The 23,314-nt window shown below is 39.0% G+C and overlaps 1 protein-coding gene across 3 annotated transcripts in view; it reads right to left on the bottom strand.

Moving 5' to 3' along the window:
• Positions 1 to 23,314, bottom strand: part of Arhgap28 (Rho GTPase activating protein 28) — a 191,311-nt gene that overhangs the window by 114,552 nt on the left and 53,445 nt on the right. The window contains exon 1 of one of the 3 annotated variants that reach the window (XM_071602454.1): positions 21,152 to 21,349. The exons of the other annotated variants lie outside the window; for them this stretch is intronic. The gene's annotated coding sequence lies outside the window, so the exon portion shown is untranslated. Of the gene's footprint in view, positions 1 to 21,151; positions 21,350 to 23,314 lie in introns of those variants that run through there. 3 annotated transcript variants of the gene reach the window in all.

The following is a 23,314-nucleotide window of genomic DNA, read 5'->3' as shown; positions in this document are numbered from 1 at the left end:
CTAGAATTAAGGCTTTAGATCCTTAAAGTGTATCTAAAGCATTTACAAGAAAAACTCAAAACCAGTGGGAATTTTTTAAATCACAAGTTACAGAAGGCAATATACTCTAAAACAAAATTACTGGAGACTTGCTCTGTCCTCCTGCAAGGATACACCAAGGGATTACAGGGACCCTTGCCCCATTTTCCTACTACATGACGAAGGTCAGAGAGCCAATTTTACAAAGTGACAATTTCTCTAGTGTTTTTCAAGTCAGACAAAAGCATAAATCAAAAGCCACTGCAATTTACTTACTGCATTTGGAAGGAAAGAAAGATTGAAACTTTCAAGCCTAAAAAGAAAGTGAGTTTTGGGGAAGATCAAAAGAGGGTGGGGGTATTCATCAAGTTTATTGAGATATGCTGTAGAAAGTAATAGCAAACTTGGCTACAATTTTAAGAATTTTTTTCTGTGTATGTATTTTATAACACAATAAGCCTAGACTTGCATACCATACACATTTTATTAATGAGAAATACTGCTGATCTATATCTCGAAAAACAGATTAACAGTGTTTGTTCTCTAAATTTTTATTATTTTCTTACTGGAAATGAGCAGAACATTAATTTTATCATCATAAAGAATTTATAAAGTGGGCTGGGGATATAGCTCTGTTGGTAGAGTGCTTACCTTGCATGCACAAGGCCCTGGGTTCAATCCCCAGCACCACAAAAAAAAAAAAAAGAAGAAGAAGAATTTACGAAGTATAATCTCTCCCCTTTTCCCTTGGTATCCACTCTGTGAATGACCTAACAGAGCCTTTGGCAAGTAACCAGCACATATTGATGAATAATAAGTCTGAGTGTAAAATTTTCCATTCATATTGTGAATTTTCTAATGTCCTTGACTCGACTTAACATTATGGGTCCCTCTGAATGAATGACAAATCTAAATCAAATCCTTAGCATATTGTAAGCCAATATTCACCCTTTCCTGATGAAAACAGAGGATGACCTACCTACCATCTTCTAAATGCCACTGCCAAGATTTCCCAATTCACAGTATCACTTCATGGTGTGAAGGTGGAAGGCAGACATTTAAATAGTTCCCTGAAAATCAACCACAATTCTCTAGTTCTTTTTTACTCAGAACACAACCTCTAAAGTCCTCAATTTACTTCTCTTCTTTCATTCTATTTCCACATAACCCAAATTTGTCTGTGAGATGATAGGATAAAGAAGAGAAATAAACATGAAATGAAATAGAGGTATACATAGAAGAGATTCATGGCTTGAATACTTAAATAACAGTCCAAAGTAATACTGGAGGAGTAATTTCCTCTTTTTCCCCTTATTTCAAACATAAGAAGACCTTCCCCACCCTTACATGCCCATCATGGACCACAGCGATGATGAAACGTGTGCATTTATAATACTTCAAAGTTTTTCATTTTTCACTTCTTATAAATATTTTAACTGGAAAGAAAAAGATGCTCTAGATGTTAGGTAATTTGCTAAAGGTCAAGTTGAATGGACTTTTAGGAAGAAATGTGTTACGTTTTTGTACCCATTATGATCAGTATTAATGTCACACAAAGTACCCAGAAAAATGAGGGTATGTCTTTCCAGGTCCTCATTATATTCTGCTTAATGTTTAGAATACAAGTTTGAGCCACATAAATGTGAGCATAAGGCTGGCGGCACTTTAGGGGATAGACTTCATTTGTAAGTGGGCTGGCAACTGGCCAGATGACAGCCATTACCAAGGGGAATGGGACATCCCTGTCCCTGATGGGTTCACCTAACAATCTATAGTTCAGAAAGGAAGAGACTTAAATCATTTATGCAGATACAGTGGAAAAAGTCCCTGATCCCATTCGAGAGGGAGAACTACAGACTTCGACAATGGTCATGATTACTACACCTTTATGCTATTTCCCCCACTTTTCACTTAGCCAGGATTGTAAAATTAAAGAATTAAGGGGGAGCATTTGATGTAGTGAACTTGTGCTTCTCCCCCGCACCCTGTCACTCTGTAGGGAGTGTTTTGGAATGCTGTGGGAGAGCTTTTGCATGTTGCAATGACTGGCATTTAATCAGCAGAGCCAGGAATGTTAGGAGTCCTACAGTGCAGTGGACAGTCCTGCACAAGAAACAATGGTCCTGTGTCACAAATAACTCAAATTCCTTCGAACCTTCACCATAGGTGAAAATCCTGTTGATAATGATAAACAACTGTCTGATCCTAAAGCTTGATTTGGTTTTACACATAAATACAAAGTATTTTTTAAACAAAATTTTCTAGCAACACAATCTTAGTGTAAAGTGAAGGAAAACTATACTTCGTTTTGTTCAAACATTCCCCATTCTGAAAATTCAGGTTATTTGTGGTATAGGTCATATAGACTGCACTCTTTTGATAACTATCCTCTGCATGGTAATTCTACACATCAGAACAACTGCCTGGGGCTGGGGTTGTAGCTCAGTGGGTAGAGTGCTTGTCTAGCAAGCTTGAGGCACTAGGTTCAATCCTCAGCACCACATAAAAATAAATAAAATGAAAGTTTTGTGTCCATCTACACCTAAACAAATATTTAAAAGAAGAACAAGAGTCTGACTCTTTTGATGTGTCCTCCAGCTCATTCATATCCCAATGTTTATATCCTGAAATGCTTATTATGTAAAATATATTTTCTTGATTTTTTGCTTTTGTATTACTGCTATGACATTAGATTAATCTTTTAAATTATGTGCATAGGGATACTCAGTAATCTTTTAATTTCATTTTGGAATGGTAGAAGAGGGCAATATGTTTGGTAGGCCTGGGAATCAGGGCTGTAGACCACTCACTCTTTTCTGAAAAATCACAATGCTATTGCCTGGTTTTCTTGACTACTCTTTCTTAGTATATTTCCCCAGCTCCTCTTATACCCAACCTTTTAAAGCATCAGAGTTACTCAGAGTTTCATCTCCCACCCACTTCTTCTTACCAACTTTTCTAATGCACTTATTTCCATAATTGTGACAAGCACGATTCACCAAACTGCTCTGAAATCTAGGCTTTGAGTTTCCCACTTCTTGCGTTGATTCTATAGCACATTTCCATTTACCTGTTATACACAACTGAATTTTCTACCAGTGCAGTATTCAAATGCACCAAGTCTGAAACAGATCTTGTTATCTCCTATGCAAACTCTGCTCTCCCTATATTATTCTTTATTCTATGTGTGTGTCATTTACTAAGACTTCTGAATTAGAAAACTGGAATGGTTTTAAAAGACTAATTCATCACTTTTCATTCTCCTAAAGCAAATATTCACCAAATCCAACCAAACTATATCTTAACTATTTCTGAAGTCTAAAACACAAGCTTTGAACTTTCACTGAAAGATAATATAGGCCATGTATGGGTTACATGCCTATAATTCCAGGGACTCAGGAAACTGAGGCAGGAGGATTTCAAGTTCGAGTCCAGCCTTAGCAACTTAGCAAGACCTTGTCTCAAAAAAAAAAAAAAAAAAAAAAAAAGAAGAAGAAGAAAGAAAAAAAAAAAAAAAAACCCAAAGGGCTGGGAATGTGGCTCAGTGATTAGGCACCTCTGGGTTCAATCCCCGATGCTAAAAAAAAAAAAAACAGTAGTGATAAAATCTTAATGTCAAATATGATTTAATTTAGTTCTACTTAAGGTAACAAAAATAATATTATACGAATTTATATACAAATTAGTTAAATAAAAGGTTATTTATGAAAATATAGAAACAAATAAGAAAAGGATGTTTTTATACACATCCATACAAAAATGATCTTGAAGCCATTAAACTTAGGAATATCTTTATTACAATAAAAAATGTTTTTCATAGTGTTATATAAAAAATCGGGATAAACCAGGCACAAGCCTATAATCCAGGCAATTTGGGAGGCTGAAGCAGAAGGATTGCAAGTTTTAGGCCAGCCTGAGAAACTTAGTGAGACTCTGTCTCAAAATAAAAAATAAAAAGATATGGGGGATACAGCTCAGTGTTTAAGAACCCCTGGGTTCAACACCTAGCACTGCAAAAAAAAAAAAAAAAAAAAAAAAAAAAAAAAATATATATATATATATATATATATATATATATATATATGGATTTGAAATTTTCCTAAGTAAATAAAATAAACAGGGAAAAAATGGCTGTAATGAATTGTTACTGGCGGTCATCTTTGGGAAAAAAAAAAGAGAGAGAGAGATTATAGACTATTTGTATTTTCCTCTTATATTTTTTGTGTTCTTACTAATTTTCACAGTGATCATGCTTTTCTCATAAGTAATTATTTAAGTCCTTCTCAAGTCCTGTTAATTGTGCCACCATCATAGTTCAGTCACCTGACAGAATAGCCTTCTAATCCCCTTTATCTGCTTTCTGTATCTTTCTTCTCCCTTTGGACTGAAGTCAATGCTTCCATTAGACCATGAGATTAAACCTGCAGCTCTGTTGCCTGGAGTTTGCCTCCTAGCTCCCTGCTATGCAAGAGCTGTCAGAGAAAGGTCCAGTACCCCTCTCAAGTCTGTTTACTAGCCTCGTCCCTGCAATTCCTCACCAACACACACCTTCCCACCTTTGCTTCAACAAGCCATGGACTGTGGTGTTTTTCACAACTGTTTCCTTTGACAAGAATGTCCTTTTCCCTGGGCTGTCAGGACAAGTAACATACCCATCCTTTAAGACCCAATTCACATGTCATGACTTCTGCGAAGCCTTTGCTGACCATATTAAGAGCCACTCACACTGTGTTGTGGATACTCCACTTTCATACTTCTCTCTTCACAGAAGTGAGAGGTACCACAGGAATTCCTCTTACTGACTTAGTCTTCTTTGTATCCCAAGCCTTTGATGGAAAATTTGGCAAAACTCATGGAACACCTATAGAAACCCAAGCTACCAGATGAACCCACAGGGATTGAAGAACCGAGGGCACTTAACCACTGAGTCACATCCCCAGCCCTTTTTATTTTTTATTTCAAAACAGGGCCTCACTAAGTTCCTTAGGGCCTCACTAAGTTGCTGAGGCTGGCTTTGAATTTATATCCTCCTGCCTCAGCCTCTGGAGCCGATGGGATTACAGGCATGCACCACCATGCCTGGACAGATATCAGTAATTTTTAAGTTTCCCCACTATTTAGAGCCATGAAAACAGCTTCCCCACTGTTAGCTTACATGAGAATAGTTTCCGAAATTATAGACCACATCCCTGAAAAAAATAAGTATTTTCATTGATAATCTCATACTCAGAAATTAAAAGTGACAGTATAAAGGGAAAATAAATAACAGTGTTACTCAAAGAACCTTCTCCACTTATAGGATGTCAATTTTTATTTTAGCTTCTTTTCTATTCTCAAAATACATTTTCAACACAAAATTCATATATGAATAAGTGATCAAATGCGAATATTTCAAAAATCTTAGAAAACAGGAAAAATTCTGTAGTATAAATAACTTTGTTGATAAGAAACCGAGTGAAAACTTGCTAATTTTAGGGATTTTTTTTTCCCCACAGAAAATAGCTTTATAGTTATTAATGTTAACATATTAGCAGCTATAACAAATAGCTTTAGTAGCTTTGAATGTCAGTTCTTCCTGTAGGGAGAATATGTTTCAATCCTTTTCATCAAATTTTAAGTGAAATTATGTTAAATCAACTTTCTTAAGGGATCCACCTATCAATGTCAAGGACACTGCAACAATGGTTTTTAGGAACAAAATGGCCAATGCAGTCCAACAAGGCATCCTGGTAGGTGTGTGGCAAGAAGGTTACAGTAAGGTGATGGTGGAGGTGGGGCTGGCAGATGAGAATGCAAAGTAAAATGGTTCCAACTCTCCTCCAGAGGGCCGCTTTCCTTCTTTGGTGTCACACATTATTATTCTCGGTCACATTATTCTGATCTGGGTATACATTCGTCCTTTTTTCTCTGATAAGGGAAAATTCTCTTAAATTTTTTCCTTCTGCATATGTGACAAGAAAATTTTTCAAAAACTTCTTTGCCGAAAATGTAAGAAATCAAGGGAAAGAAAATAAAATGGGGAATATGTAATATATAAGCCTATAACCCAATAGTGGCTATTGTCTATTTGCCTCTAGCTAGTATATATTAACAGCTCCGGACAGCATTACCTTGGCCACTTGATGTCAAAATACCATTTCGCTCAACTAACTTTGGCCCCTACATTTAAAAGTAAGTACCTCCCTCTCAATTTCTTCCACTTCAAACTTCTACTTATTCTGAACACTATGTATTTCCTAGGGAAATGTTTTCAAAAAAATGTTCAACCTCAACCCATATCAATTAAAATATAATTTCTATCTCTACTTAATATACACATGTATCATATATATATAACAAAAATTTCATGTAAGAGTCTCATCATATATGCTATACTTTGATCTGTTTCCTCTTCTATGCCACTTTTTCAAATGCTGATAATCAAATTGATTTCTCCAGCAACTTCTGGGTCACTGGAAAACTAAGTAAAGGCTGCAAATGTCCATCTCAGCCTAGTGCTCATATTTACATGGAAGCTCATTTATATGTGATGGATACTGTAAATGAACTCTTTTTCAGTTTCTCAACTCCACCCATTTCTTTGAATTCTCAGAACGAACTGGTTGGGTCGGTCATTTTCCACACAACAAGAATTACAACATACCCCAGGTCTAAGAATAGGGCCATCAGGGTATCAACTCCTGCAAGTATGCATAGGAGTTAATCAAAGTCCTAGCTTCTCAAAAACAGAGGAAATCAGAGAGGAAGAAGCAACATATATAGTTCAATGTAGTCTTGGACCAAGGAAGAAGGAGGTGGCAGGAGAAGGGAAACTCAAGAATCCAGAATGAAAGAAATATCTTTATTTCTCAGTTCTACTGCCAGGAAAGGTAGTGAAAGGGATCCATAATGAGTGACACACCTGGTCCTCTTGAGTGAATGGATGAAAGTTTTAATCAATATTTATAAGTTCTAAGCCAATACTTCTTTGAAAATGCCATAATGATATGAAATAGTACCCCTCCATTTCAACTTGGATAATTTAGAATCTGTGTTATGCAGGAATTTGAATAGGGGTGTTGCTTACAGGATTTTCTTCTGGGGGAAAAAAATCGATCCTTTAATTTTTTAGGCGCCAGCTGCCCACAGTCATTTGCTGCTCAGCAGCTGTCTTCATATGAACAACTTTCACTCCACAGATTGCTAAATATTCCTAGTAGAGACCTTGATATTTGTCAAAAATGACGTTAGAATGAAGTTTGAGGACAAGGAATCTGTGCTAGCCAGCTTTCCACTGCTAGGACAAAATACCCCAGGTCCTCCAGTTAATAAGGAGGTAAGATAATCTTGGTAAGGTTTCAGTCCAGTTGATGGGCCCCATTGTTTTGACCTCTAGTGAGACAGAACATCATGGAGGTGGCATGTGAAAGAGCAAAGTTTCTCACCTCATGGTAGCCTAGAAGCAAAGAGGAAGGAATGGGGGGTTCCCTTCAAAGAAATGCCTGTCCCCCCAGTAACCTATGTCTTCCAAATATGCCCCACCTCCTAAAGGTTCTACCACCTTCCAACAGCACCTTCAATACATGAGCTTTAGGGAGACATTTAAGATCCAAATCATAACATAATACATTTACTCAAGATTTTCAAATGTGACTGAACTTAGAAAACACAACCCTTTTCAAAGGTTTTATAGAGACTTCCTCACATTCATCCAAGTAACTCTCATGTGGATAACTTTGGACTGTGGTTCACATAATTTTGTTCCTCTCTCTGATTTAGCAGGTATTACACAGTTACTTCTGTACCTGTGCAGTACAAGTGCTTTCTGTACTGAAACTCAGTATGAACATGTCCTCACTTTTTCACTAAGATGAGCTGAGGGAAAAGTCACCTTATTCTTCTTTGTATTTCTAGTACCTACCACAGAGCCTGGAGTTTAGAATGGGTTCAATAAGTTTGTGTAATAGAAAAACAAGGAAAGAGGTGTGAGGAACCTGAGATTGGAGGCAGGGCAGGAGAAGCAAGAGAAGTTATAGGCTTTCCCCAGAAAGAGATAACATTCAGAATGGAAAGTTTAAACCTAATAAGGCTACTGCCTAATTCCACCCTGAGAAGGGAGTTGAACTCTAAAGCCATGCATCTTTATCTCTCAAGTGCATATAAATCATCTGGAAATCTGTTAAAACACAGGCTCTGATTCAAGAAGTCTGGGGCACAACCTGAGACCCGCATTTCTAACAAAGCTCCCACAGGTTACAAGGACTACTGTTCTCCAGTTCAGATATACCTCTAGTAACAAACAGCATCCAAAAGTGCCTGTGCTCTAAGTTCTAGAACTGCATGGACATGATTGGGGTCCTGGGAGCAAGTAGACAATAGACTTAAACCTGGGTTTCCCAGGAGAATTTAGTAGGAGGCTATTTAGCTCTTTTAAAATGGTGATTAGCATGAGCAGAAGCCAACAATAAAAAATTAAGTAACTTAAGGGTAGCAATTGGAAGGATGCGGCAACACAGCCCTAGTTCAGAAGACCAGAGGGACAGAGTCATCAGAATCAAAGAACTTCCCAGTGAGAAGGGGAGGAATAGGAGAGGGTCAAGTAAAAAGCTGGTCTTGGGTGTCCTGGGAAAAGGTTCTTTTTATGGAGGGAGGGTGGGGGTAAAAACACCCAGTCTCACTTTCACTCCACCCTCTGGTCTCCAGGCTAGACTCAACAAGGAACCAGAGGGCAAGAGGAGGCCTGTGGATGAGCCCTGGCCAGAGCCCAGAGCCAAAGGAGAGTGAAAAGTGCACTGGAGGGCACAGAGAGCAGTCTAATATAGACACTTTGGACTCATTTAGCAATTCATTATTTCCTGGGGTCAAAAGTAAATGCCCTTAAGACAGAAATGGTCTGGATTTGTCTAAAAGGGTTGCAAAATCACAGCCTAGATGAGCCTGTGTTCATTTCTGCAGGCAAACTGTAGGAAGTAAAGAACCTCAAGGGGTTTGGTAAGTAGGGCTAGCTTTAAAGATAAAAGAACAACAAGCTGAATGCCTGAGGCAAAGGCATAAAGAAGCCATTAGAAGCCCAGCTGGGGGAAATTTAGAACCCAGAAGCCTCTACTGGATCTCCAGGAGAAAAGGCAAGCAGGTTAGGGCCAGGATGGTCAAGGAGAGAAGCAGTCACTTTGGTCTCAGAGGCACTTTGCCTGAAACCCTCTAACTCCCTTTTGCAATTTAAATGTAATATCACTGGTAGATTTCCCAGATTTGAGGAAGAAAACAACCTAAGAAACATACAAGACAGTAAGCACCATAACTGAAGAGCCAACTCCTAAAAAGATCCAACCAAAAATTAGAGAAATGTGTATGCACACACACTGTGTGTAGTAGGTATGTGTGTGTGTATATGCAAGGTGTATGTAAATGTTATATATAATTAATCCAATGATACACACACAAACACACAGAGAGTGTCATCCTCAGATGTCCACAGTGAGGGAATGACTCCAGGACCTCCTGTTGATACCAAAATTCCAGAGTTGCTCAAGTCTCCTATACTAAATAGAATAGTATTTGCAAAGAACCTCCCTTCCTTATATACTTTAAATCATTTCTAGATTACTTATAATACCTAATACAAAGTAACTGCTATGTGATAGTTGTTCTAGTATATCGTTAAGAGAAAAATGACAAAAAAGTCTGTGCCTATGTAGTAAGTGTGCAATTTTTTTTCCTGAATATTTTTAACCTCAGGTTCGTTGATCCAGGATGAGGAACCCACATAGTCAGAGGGCCATTGGTATATGTCTCAAGCAATCCTTCATTGATGCTTTAATCAGTCTTAGGAAAACATTTTAAAATGAAGATTGACATTGTGAGCATGCCTGCCGACCCAGTTACTCAGAAGGCTGAGACAGAAGGATCACTTGAGCCCAGGAGTTGAAAGCCAGCTTGGGCAACATAGTGACACTATGTCTCAATAAAGAGGGGAAAAAAATGGTTGGGGAGAATATTCAATTGGAATCTTCAACACGTTAAAAAACAGTGATGAGGGTGGGGTTGTGGCTCAGCGGTAGAGCGCACGCCTAGTATGTGCGAGGCCCTGGGTTCGATCCTCAACACCACATAAAAATAAATAAATAAACAAAATAAAGGTATTGTGTCTAACCAAAAAATAAATATTAAAAAAAAAAAACCCAGTGATGAACATGCCAGGTATGGTGGCGCACTCCTGTAATCCCGCAGCATGGAGGCTGAGGCAGGAGTATTGCAAGTTCAAAGCCAGCCTCAACAACTCAGTGAGGCCCTAAGAAACTCAGTGAGACCCTGTCTCTAAATAAAACATTCTTAAAAAGGGCTGGGGATATGGCTCAGTGATTAAGCATCCCTGGGTTCAATTCCCAGTACCAAAAAAAGAAAAAACAGTGAAGACTCTTTCACCCTAAAAACTAATGCTCTCAACCCTGAAAAGAAGGTGTCCTGCTCCAAACCTGTAACAGAGGTGCTTAGCAAGCAGTCCTTGCCTAGAAAGAGGGACAGGGTCCTAAAAATGGCTGGAATTTTAAGGAAGTGAGGAATCGCTCTGGTCCTGGATGGTGGGTCACATCTGGAGGCTCTGTGCTAGGAAGACAGGGCAGGATGTTGTCAGACTTGAGTAACTCCTTTCTCCCCTTCCCTCTTCCCTGAATCCACATTCCAAGAGATAGGAGACCTTTACCACTTGCCTCAGGGACAGGTGCTAGGAGAAAAAAACAAAAGACATAACAGCAACCACTGCAAATTCTTGGCTCCAGTTCAAATGAGAGACAAAAAGTTTTGAGAAGAGACATGAACTGGCAAAACAAGTTTTTACACCACACCACTCCAATCTGAAGACAAGGGGAAAAACTGGAGAGCAAAAGATCACTCTAAGAAATTAGAGGTCATGCTCTCAGTGCCCCACCCCCAGAATAAAGCCAGATGTATTGGGGTGAGAACTTGGGTCTTCCAGCGTGTCCCCATAAACTTCAGGAGGATATGGGAAGACAAGGAGCCTGCCTCCCTTCTTTCGGGTCGAAGGGACACACCTTGGAGACATAGCCCAAGTTGTCACAGAAGCAAGAAGAATAAGTAGGGATGGCAGCCAAAGCTAAGCTTAATGGGGTCAGGAGTTCCCTGAATTGCCTAAGGGGATGTTCATTTTAACTAAGAGGAGTCAGAGATTGATTGATTCTCAATCAGAGAGACACACCTGGCTGGAGATAAGGGTTCAGATGGCAGAGGTTGTAACAGTGTCTATCAGAAACCAGAGGAGGCTAAAGGCTCATCTGAGAACAAGGAATGGGGCAGGTGCCAAGCTCCTGGTCCCAGACACCAGCTTCTAACCCAGGGGAACTATATCCAATTCCACTGGGTCAGGACTCGGTAAAGTCAGCAAAGGGTCCTGGAGGACGTCCTCCTGGCTGCCCATATGAAAGCAATGACTTCAAGCAACAAAAAGGAGAGAGGAAGGAGGAGGATAAAGGGGGGGAAATTGTTAATATGAATTTTACCCAGAAGCAATTTCAAAAGCACTAAATTGGATGGAACTTATTGGCTTTCGGCTGTGACTAGATTAAGTTTTTCTGCAATCTGTCCAAAATGTGGACTCAGAATTAGAATATAAATTTTATTACAGAAAATAAATAAAATTACATTCTGTGACTGTGAAATTCATGTATATTACAAGACTGATTGATTTTTCTCAGCCTCCATTGCTTATGTGCTATAAGTGAATGTTCAGTTAAGGTCAAATTCTACCCAGAAGCAGCAGCCTGGTGGTCTGGCTTCTACATACAACCTGCTGATTCTGTCCAGCCATCTGGCCTTGTCACTGATCTTCCCTAAGCTCTGATTTAGAGTTGGGATGGGCCAGGCTCAACAGGGGCAGCCCTTCGTGAAAGTATGTAGGCCTACTGAAGTCCATGGCCCTGCCTGAGAGGTGAGACATGCTGCCACGCCATGAGCGGGCTCAGCATGCCTGCTCTGCCACTTGGAAAGGGTGTGACCCTTTCTGCTCACCTCTCTTTTCCAGTGTCTTATTGCGGCCAATGTATTTGCTGCAGTTTCCCAAGCCATCCCAGTTCATGGTGATCTCTCTTATATAGCTAAAGACCCTGAGGTTGAATGTTAGTGACATTTTGCATTCTCTTCTATTTATTTTTGTAGCTGGATGATTGGATTCCTGCCAGAACTTTGTTAGAAAGACACACATGGGTCAGGGTAATTTTGAAGCTATAAAGAATTGTCTGAGGCCTCTGCAACTCTTGAGGAGTAGATCTGCACAATTACCTCCTAACAATGGAGAAGATGTTTAAAACGCTCCACAAGAACAGACAGACATTTCTTCTGTCCATAAGACTGGCAATTAATTGAAATTGACCTCCACCCTAGAACCAGGGTAGACAGTCTTCATAAAAATGCTTTTTAGGAGACTGTGGAAAACTGTACTTGGGAGTAAACTTTAAAGAATCCCGATGAAAACAAAATTGAAAGCCTGGAATATAAACACAGTGCTCATATTTAGCAGGAGAAACCAAATAGATGCAATGATGAAGCTTCCTGCTAACTTGTTCTCCCCAAAGAAATGTGACAAACATATGTAATTCCTGAAACTGACTATTTTGCCCACACTATTATTCATTTCTTAAATCATGTAAATTTCATAACTCTCATCAGTAGTCCAAGAAGGACACCACTACTTATTTTGGAGAACTTTAATATCTATCTTAATATTGCAATTTGGGGTAATTTCGCAGGTAACATTATGCAGGATTGCTTTTAAATACAGTGCAAGAATATCTGGACCCAAACTAAATTGATATTTATAATATCCTAAAAAAAAAAAAGATAGGCTGGTATGCCTTTGTGATTCTATATCACAGACAATACAGACTGGTAAAATACTCAGGCAAGCATTCTTTCCAACCTAATCTGGGGAACAAAAGAAATGAAAATAGCAGAATATCTGACTTCAGGTGTTCTGACTCCTGCCTTAAGCAGCAGAGTTAGGCCAGCACTCTGCTTAAAATGTGAGATTCTGTAAGAGGAAGGGAGAGAGGGATAGCCTGACAATGTACAGTCTCCCAGATCCATTAGAACGAACTGTATTGACAGCCCAACATTCCCAAATAACAGAAAATCTGTTATTCATAGTATCATCTAGCTAGGGACTGCAGTATATTCAAGAAAGTCTCATAAAAATATTTCCAGATAGTTCTACAATCACAAAGGTATTGAAGACAGAACAAAAGGAAGGAATAGACTCTGGTCAAGATGTGTTGATGTTCAGTAATATCTGTAACCTTCCTAGTTCCCTAGATTGGGTAATATACCTGCTGAACATCCTCAACAATTCCATGAGAAATCCTACAGGGACTTTTGTAGTTTCTTTTATAGAAGAGGAAACAAAGTTTTAAAGAGAATTTGACACTGGCCTGAAGAGGCATTGCTGGATAGGAAGAAAAGCTAAGATTCAAACTCACACAGCCTCAGAGCCAGGACTTTGTCACATCTTGGATATTTTCAGGCAGGCTACTTGCAGTACTTTTGCTTTTCAGGAAGTGACCACAGCCAAAAAGCTGCTTAGGGATGGGCAATACAGTTTCTTTTTGTTCATTACTGAAAGAGGGCACCACCACAGAATCAGAGAGCTCAAGCATTTTGAGGACATAGGAAGCTGCCAGTAAACTTTTCAAGACTTTTCACAAGAAATTTGAAAGCTCATTAAGGGACTTTCAGTCATTTCATATGATTTCATCACTGCACTAATTTACTTTAAAACTAGAAATGTAATGTGCCAACTTTATGAAAAAGAAGTCCCAAAGAAAAGCTGACCTGTCTAATTAAACAGTGATTTATGGAAGAGTTATCCCCATCTCTAGACTGGGAGTGCTTAGTTGATTTGTGGAGGGCAAGCCCCTCCCAAGGGTGGAGACTCATGGGAGTGATGCCAGTGAGAATCAAGTGCTAATGGCTTAGTTGCTGTTTGAGGAAACCAAACATCCTAAAGAGTGACTGGTAATCATGTTGCTGCTTGGAAGACATCCATATCCAATTAGATCCCCTAGTGTGGCCACCCAGATCTGAACAATGCTTAGGAGAGTCAACCTCAAAATTATGGCTCTCTTGGCATTTTCCCACTTCATTTTCTTTCATTATCTTTCTATTTGCAGAAACCTCAGGCCCTCCCCATGACCTTATCTATTCCCATGAAGTCATTTACAGGCTGAGAATTCCCAAATTGTGGGCCTGATCACACTTGGGCTTTGACTCTTTAGGGCATCAAATTGCCCCTCCTGGATATTCTTCACTTGAAACTCTTCTGGTCCAGAACCCACCTCCCTCCTAACTGTAATAATAACTCTCCTATTATTAACAATCATGTGGTGAGGCTTCCCTGATTGCTGAGAGGATGTTCCAAGCATGTTAGCTTGTATGAATGTTCTTGCACAATCTGCCTTAGCTTACCTTTTCACACTCATCTCTGTCTTCAACTTCAATAAAATATACTAAAACTCATCCATAATTATCTCATCATGGATCCTACAAGTAGGCTGCTAAACAGGAATTCCTGGGCACGAGATATTACAGATGTTTAGAAAAACATCTAAACATTTGATGTTAGACTGATGTGAATTGAATCACAGATATACCATTTAGTGATGGACTAATCTATGATAATGTAAGGCTCTCATCAGAAATAAATGATATGTAAGTCATCATAATCCTCTTCTTCAGATATACTTAGTCCACTATATAATATAGAGCAAATTTTCAGAGAAGAAATACTCTATACAATATATTATTGTTAGCTAATTGGTGATTGTTAGCTAATTTAAGGTTGTATCCTTTGGTCTCTAAAGCTTCTGGAATTGATAGCTGGTGAAGATGATTGTAATAGGTTTGTAACAATTAAGAATTAACCTAGCCAGGTGAAATGGTGCACACCTGTAATCCCTAGCAACTCAGGAGGCTGAGGCAGGAGGATCACGAGTTCAAAGCCAGGCTCAGCAGATTAGTTAGGCACTTAGCAATTCAGTGAGAACCTGTTTCTAAATTAAAAAAAAAAAAAAAGGCTGGGGATGTGGCTCAGTGGTTAAGCGCCCTGGGTTCAATCCCTGGTACCAAAAAAAAAAAAGAATTAATCCAATGAGGTCCTCATTGTACCTAGTTTTCTACACCACTGACTTAGTAATTAACTGAGTACAGAACTTCCTTCTAATACATCTTAAATTACTACTTTATTTACTGTGTATTATATCTCCAAATAAGTTTGTGAGTACAGAGATTTCACTTTATTCTTTTTAACATCTCTACAACTAGCCTAAGGCAAGATTTTTAGTAGGCCTTCAATAAATACCAAGGTCTAAGTCAGATAAGCTAAACACTGCCAGTTTTCATGATAAATGTCAAAAGTTAAACACATGAGAGACAATCATGTTTTCAAGGAATAAGGATTATATTTTATAAAAGGGAAAAATCTTTTTACCATTTCTTTTGTCAAACTACACAAAGCAAAATGCAAATGAGCATGATACCATGGGCATATAAATTAAATTAAGCTTTAAGCAAGTATTTTAATTACAATATTCATACAGATTTACTGTCCTTTATCTGAAACACTTGGGACCAGAAGTGTTTTGGATTTTTCTTTTAGGATTCTGAAATATTTGCATATACATGAGAGATCTTGGAGATGAGACTCAAGCGTAAACATCAAAATTGCTTATGTTTCATATATACCATTAACTCACAGCCTAAAGGTAATGCTATACAATATTTTCAGAGCACCTGCATTTTAGCTGTAACCATCACATGAGATCAAGTATAGTTTTTTTCCACTTGCAGCGTCACATTGATGCTTAAGAAGTTTTGGATACTGGAATGTTTCAGATTTTGGATTTTCAGAATAAAGATGCTTGACCTAATTTATCTGTTCTATTTTATCTGTTCATGATAACACCATTGGTAAAGGGTACAGCTATGATTTGCCTACAGGCTGTCCATTCCCAGAGCACTCAACCATGATACCATCATGTAGGCTCACATAAAGTAGAACACAGTAAGTGTTAAGAGCTAAGAATGTTTTAAGAATTCAAAAGAAGGAGGAAAAGTATTTCCTTCTTAGAAAGGTTCAGGATCTCAACAAGAAGGATGGGCGGGATCCTGAGGGGCAGGGATGGTGCAAACATGACACACTGCAGGCAGAGAGGTCCTGGGGCGAGCAAAACTGGGCAGTCAGGGAAAGCTGACTAAAAGTCGGCTCTTAGGTAATATGTGGGAGAGGGGAATGTTACTGAGGGGGAAAAAAAAAGTTCTGTATTCAGTGGTTCAGTGGGGGTCTACAGGCTAGCCAAGGAGACAAAAGAATGCATTTTAAAAGAAGAGTCACCTTGCTGCATAGAAAGTGTATGAATATTAAAGGAAAGATATTGACAACAAGGTCCTTAGAATTTTGGAGAAAATACTAGTGGGAGAGTTAGCAAGAGAGTGCTTGGGGGAAAGGGGTGGGGTGGAATTTGAATTGACCTTTAACAGATCAGCTGACAAATCCAAAGTGGTCAAGTAACAACCCAAAAGGCAAATCTTCAGTAAACACTATGTAAGCAGATTATGGAAAATACTCAGTGAATCCACTTAAGGCTCAAGAATATCCAGTCATTCTCTGTAATACATTCCTTCTCATACTGTAGCTCCTTTCCTTTATCTCACAACAGACCCCTACATACATACACACAAATACACACACACAGTGCTGAGAGCCATAGCCAAGTAGGAATGACACATGGCATTTTTGGTTGTAAGGTGACCCCAGCAAGCCATTGAGATGATAATGATTATGTTAGATGTGCATTCAATTGGAGATTAGACCCCTGCTGTCTGCCTAGGCCTGCTACTTTGGAGCTACTTTGGACTCCCTGAAAGTTCCCATTGGTTGGGGAAGTGCCGTAGGAGGGAATTCCGGAGGAGGGATTTCCTTTTGGTGTGGTGTGTCCCTGGAGAAGGCCATGTGAGTGGCATTCGCGGGAGTTTTGGAAATAAAGTTTGTTCCTGCTTGAGTGGCTCGTGATTTTGTGCTCAGCCAGACTGCAGCAACACAGCCCAAGATTCACATGTTAGTGGGAAAGAGGACTAGAGATCATATTCTCCTTCAGAAGAGTAGTCAGAGAAGGAATTAAAAATGGACTGATGGGGGAAGGTGGTGGGCAGGCCTGTAATCCCAGCAGCTCAGGAGGCTGAGGCAGGAGGATCACAGTTCAAAGCCAGCTTCAGTAAAAGCGAGGCACTAAGCAACTCAGTGAGACCCTGTCTCTAAATAAAATACAAGATAGGCCTGCGGATGTGGCTCAGTGGTTGAGGCCCCCTGAGTTCAATCCCCAGTACCCAACCCCTCCCCCCCCCAAAAAAAAAATGGACTGAAGGGTTGACTAGCATGTGTGAGGTCCTGGGTTCCATTCCCAGAACCAAAAACACAAACAAAAACAGAGAGGTACAGAACAGTTCTGGGGAAACCAAACATGGAGGTCCAGAGGCTTCTTAGGTTTTTTCCTCCTTCCACCCTCCCTGCAATTCCTATTTCCAGCACTTCCCAAAAGTCAAGTTTAAAAACTCCTGTACCAAGTTTCCTTCTCACCCCAGCATTCTTAGCTACAATGCCACTCCTATCACTGTCACAAAAACCTAGATTTCCAGTCACACCATGTTTTGATGCCTTAGGCACTTCTTACAATTTGGAAATTACACCATTTCTCAAAAAATTCCAGGATAGGTTTGCCCAAGGCTGACTTCTGCTTTCTTCTATTCCATGGATTAGAAAGCAGTTTCAAGAGGATTGGAAATTCTTATTGGTAAAAGATAGCCATAAACTAACCTAATTAAACAAAATAGATTATTTTAGAGTTGTTGTCTTTTTTTTTTAAGCTTCCAGGGATGGATCATATGATAAACCCCATAATATTTTTTAACAAAATACACAATAAGATCCATACCTACTAAATAATTCATGGTTGACAAAGCATGAAATGAAAGACAAGGTGCAATATACTGTTATTATTATAAAAGACTCTTTCAACATGAAGTCATCAGTGAGTGTCTATCTTCATTTTATCTCCTACAAAGTAACCCACTGGAATATTCATAAAGTTACTGTGGGTTCTCTCCACACTACATTGGGTAGACAGGACTGCCATGTGGTTAGAGCTGCCACATCTCTAGCCTTCCTTCCAAGTTTACTGAAACTCTAATGGGAAGGAGATCTCCACATTGTGGAACAGAATGAAAAGCAGGGCAAAGGCCTCTCCATTATTGTCTACTTAATTTGGAAGACTCAGATAGTCAAATATCACTTTGGTACACAAATAACTGAAATACTATGCCTTCCAGCTGTCTTTCAAAGCAAAATAGATGGACCATTCCTGTCCCAAATAGTGACTTTTGCGTGGCACTAAGTTGGATTCTTGGATTCTAAACTAGTACGCTCTTCAGTCAAGCTGGGACCTGTTTGATCCCAGTTTTCCCATGTATAGTCATAAGAGAAAGGGAAAAGTTTAAATCTTTGTGTTCATTTAATCAAATATATTTTGGGAATGGAGAATTGTTCATGCTTATCTTCATAGCTAACAGAGACCAGGCCGGGCCTATTTACTCTGCTTACTTCCCAAAGTTTGTTTGGTAAATGAGCTTTGGAAACCTATCACTTATTTGTCACTAAAGTCACCTAACAATGAGTACCCATCTAATCAGTTCTTAAGTTGCTCAAACATTCCTCTCAATGGCTTATTTGAACCAGTAAATACTCTGCAGGCTTTTATATTGCTAAGAAACAATTCCCTTTTTCTCAAACCTTCCATCAGTTTAGATAAGTGCTGGGGTGATTGTTCTTGGTGCAATCTCCCATCTATGTCCAGTCTTATCATCAAGCTACACTACCTGGGGACAGCACAGTGGCTGCTCTCCTCTGTCTCCCAAGACAGTGGTAAATTGCTGCTCCGTGCCTGGACTGTAATAACACTGTACATCTTGCTTGAACTGTTTTCACCCTCTACTTTTGGAATATATCCAGGCACGGTCTATGTTTACGTCAGCAGGACCGACTCAAAACACCACTCTGGGGTTTAAAACAGGCATTAAAACACATTCCTAAGCTCACTCCACTGGAGTCAGCAGGAGGCCTTCCTGTAAATCTCGAGTTCGCTTTGTCATACTCATTATCAAGAGACATTGATTTCCTTTTAGCTCATCTCCTAGGCTATTTTGTTATTGTTATTCTTTTTTTTAATTCAGGCAGAACCTTGGCTAACAGACCCTTGCTTTACTGTGCCCAGGGTCTTCAGAATTCCTTAGCTACCTAAGCAAGCAGAAAGCTTGCAGATAAGTGTTATTCTGTTTTCCAACTGATATTTTTTTTCCTTTGGTTTGTTTGAACATAAAAATAAAGTCCTTTATATTTTCCAATCTAAATATAAGTCTTATCATATTAAACTTGGTTTTGATTAACTCATCTGCTATTCAATTAAACACCTGGCTTGGAGTTAAACAAGGGACTTTAAAAATTCTGTCTATAAAAGCAGGCAGTAGTGGGAGGAGCCATTATATGCAGAACTGTGGGGATTATCAAAAGAAACAGTGGAAATGTCAAACTTCAAAACAAGCTCTAAATGTAATGCAAATTTGCTATTATTTAGGAAATTTAAAGTTTAAAAAAGTCACCCCAATTAGTAATAATCATCAAAGCACATGTTAAATGACTATTTTCACAAATAAGCACATCCAGCTAATGTCACATCGTGGACGTACATCATGCTGAAAATGTATACCCTACCACAGACCTTGGCTGGTTTCATTTACACCTCCTGAAATCCGAGGTAGAACTTGGAAAAAAAAAAAAAAAAGCCTTCCCTGTCTTCCATACACCAAACAATTTCATCAAGGTACACTTCCTTACTAAACTCTAAAAAGAAGGCTTCATGGGGTCAGCGTAGACTTTACTTTTTGATTATAGAATATATAAGTAAAACAATTTTAAGACAATAAAAAAACCATAAACACAGTTTTGAAAATATAAAGATAATACTACATATATAAAAATAATTCATAACACTCTGAAGCATAGGATTCAAATCTAATTTAAAGGAAATGAAACTCAAATCAACAGCAATACCACCTCTCTCAAAACTTCTCCTTTTCTCCCAAGTACAACAGACAAGACCCAGACAAGAAACAAAAGACAAATAGAAAGTCATTGACAAGGAGCCCTGAGGATGACAATGCTTTGAAAATTAAACATGAAAGGTGGTAAATCCATGGAAGCCTTTCTGAGGAGAGAATGAATTCATGTTTCTCAAAGTGGAGATTAATTAAGTATGCCCTCGGTCAGGAGTACACAGGTGCCAATGAATCTGGAAGAAGGTACATAAGGGAGGAACAGGCTGAAGCCAAGGAAAGATCAGAAGAAATGGACAAATGCAGGTCACACTAATGCCGGGGCATTACTCTTTCCTGCAGAGCAGCACAGAATGAGACCTCTTCCCCACTCACCTGTCCTCTGCAGGACAGGGCAGCAGCCACTTCTGGCTGGTCCCTTTTGTACGAGAGCTGAAAATAAAAAGACTTAAAAGCCTGACCAGAAAATTGCATTCATTCCATGGAAAGAGTGGAGTAACCGGATTGCGTAATACAGCTTACTTCAGTAGATGTTACTAAAATTAGATAATTATTTGGAAAGATTGGATTAGATAGTTTAAGCCCTCTAACATAAAAACAGGAACTGGAATCAAAAGATGTTTTTAAACCATTCATTTTAAGGCATCTATTAAGATCTCAGTGTAACTTGTCTTTTCAAATCAGGATTTATCTGCTTTTCTACTTTATTTGAGCTTTAGAAACTCACATCCATATCATAACAAAAATCTGCTTTTAAAGGTTAAAAAAACCACAGTTTACCATCATGTAACATGATGTGCCTGTAATCTACTAATAAAACTACAAGATCCACCAAAAAATAAATTTTTTAAAAAGCTATAACAGCAACAACAAAAGCTATAACAACCATTTGTGGTTTTCGCTTCTCTTTTAAGTAAAATAAAGAACCAGTCTGCAGAAAGAAGTCTGTCGCCCAAGTTATTGATCTAGGAAATGCTTGGAACCTTACCTTTTAGCAGGTTAAAAGTCTTGGGGATGATATTCTTAAGGGAAAAGCACAAAACATCTCTGCTAAGGTGTCTCCTCATGGCCCAGAGGCTGGGAGGCCATCTCCAGCCAGCCTTCACTGCCCCACACCCGCTGAGAGCTGTCCCAGCCTCCAGCAGGACAGTGCTGGCCACCTCCAGCCCTGCAGGGCCAGAAACAAAGGGCAGTAGTTGCTAGTCTAAGTGGAGAACTAATTCCCAGTGCATAGCTATTTAAAGAGGTGGTGCCTGCCTGAGGGACAAATGCTGCCTCTGAGCCTTCCTGTTTGTGTCTCAGCTCAAACTTCCATCCATTTCCTAAGGAAGGCTGCACAGTGTAATCAGCCTGGAGACTTATGAAAACCCAGGCAGTGTGTGAGGCCAAGTTTTATAAGCAGTTTTCCTCTTTCTTCTATTTTCCACTAAGTAGACCTGAGGCATTATTAAAGCACTTTAAAAAGCAAAAGCAAAAACTGGATCTGTTGTGACTTGAAATTTTTCTTTTTTCCTTTTTTTTTTTGTTACTGGGGATTGAACGAAGAACGCTTTACCACTGAGCTACATACCCAGCCCTCTTCATTTTTTTTTTATTTTGAGACACGGGGTCTTGCTAAATTGCTGAGGGCCTCACTAAATTACTGAGGCTGGCCTTAAACTTGTGATCCTTCTGTCCAGAGCCACTGGGATTACAGGTTTGCACCTGCACTCAGCTCAATTTTTCTATTCTTGAAAGATTTATAATGTGAAATAGGAAAGAATTTGTGGGTGATTAAGCCAATAGATATCAAGCAATAATACAAACAGTCAGAAGACCATAGTTTGACTAGAAAAAGCCTCTCCAGGCTGGCGTCAGAGCTAAAGGGCTTGCCTAGCATTCCTGAGTTTCTGGGTTCAACCCCCAGTTTCATGGGGAAGAAGAGAAAAAGGTTTCCCACTGGCTAGCTCTGGGACTTCAGAAATACTCACACTCTCTTAAAGGCCTCAATTTTTTCATCTGAATAAATAGGAGGAATACAGCTACTGTGAGAGCTGTGAAGAATGACTGTAAGACCCCACACTTGATTTTAAGTACAAGCTAGATCAGTGGTAGAGCATGTGTTTAGCATGAGCAAGGTTCTGGGTTCAATTCCCAGCACTACAAAAAAAGTCGGATTGTGTTATCATTACATAGTGGTATTCAACTTCCCACTTATTAGACCTTAGTAGCTGGATAAAAAAGTTAATATAGTTCCTCTCCAAAATGATATTATGCATACACCTGTTTGCCTGTATATTGTCTGATTTCCCCAGGAGCACCTATGCTATAAGTGAGGTAGAAACCTCATTTGTTACACTGAAAAGAACTGTTCATGGCATCTATTAACATACAATAAATATTTGTTAAGAGATGAATGGATAAATGTGTAATTTCATTTTGTTTTGTTGTTGTTTTTTTGATACCAAGGATTGAACCCAGGAGCGCTTAACCACTAACCACACCCCCAGTCCTTTTTTTTATATTTTATTTAGAGACAGGGTCTAGTGGAGTTGCTTAGGGCCTCACTAAATTGCTGAGACTGGCTTTGAACTCATGATCCTTCTGCCTCAGCCTCCCAAGCCACTGTGATTAAAGATGTGCACCACTGTGCCCAGCTAAATGTGTAATTTCTTTTTTTTTTTAAGAGAGAGAGAAAGAGAGAGAATTTTAATATTTATTTTTTAGTTTTCGGCGGACACAACATCTTTTGTTTGTATGTGGTGCTGAGGATCGAACCCAGGCCACACGCATGCCAGGCGAGCATGCTACCGCTTGAGCCACATCCCCAGCCCTAAATGTGTAATTTCTAACAAAATGAAGCACAATGCTCTACACATAGTTAAGCCTGAAATAGAGATTAAACATCTATAATACAAAAATCACAAATCTGAAATGTTCCAAAATCCAAAACATTTTGGGCATCACTCAAATCTCTATTCCCAATTTTGGATTTTCAGATTAGGAATGCCCAGTCAATAAAGTCTATGTCAAAATTCCAAAAATATGAAAAAGTGAATTCCCAAATCTGAAACACTTCTGGTCCCAAGCGCTCTAGATAAAGTATACTCATTCACTTGGATTAGAGAATGAATATGACTTTCTTCTATAAAGAAGAATCCCAGGGAAAATT

This window comes from Marmota flaviventris, chromosome 16 (assembly GCF_047511675.1).
Source record: "Marmota flaviventris isolate mMarFla1 chromosome 16, mMarFla1.hap1, whole genome shotgun sequence".
In the NCBI taxonomy this organism is placed as follows: Eukaryota; Metazoa; Chordata; class Mammalia; order Rodentia; family Sciuridae; genus Marmota; species Marmota flaviventris.
The sequence above is the reverse complement of the archived record's forward strand: the minus strand, read 5'-3'. Positions and strand labels throughout refer to the sequence as shown.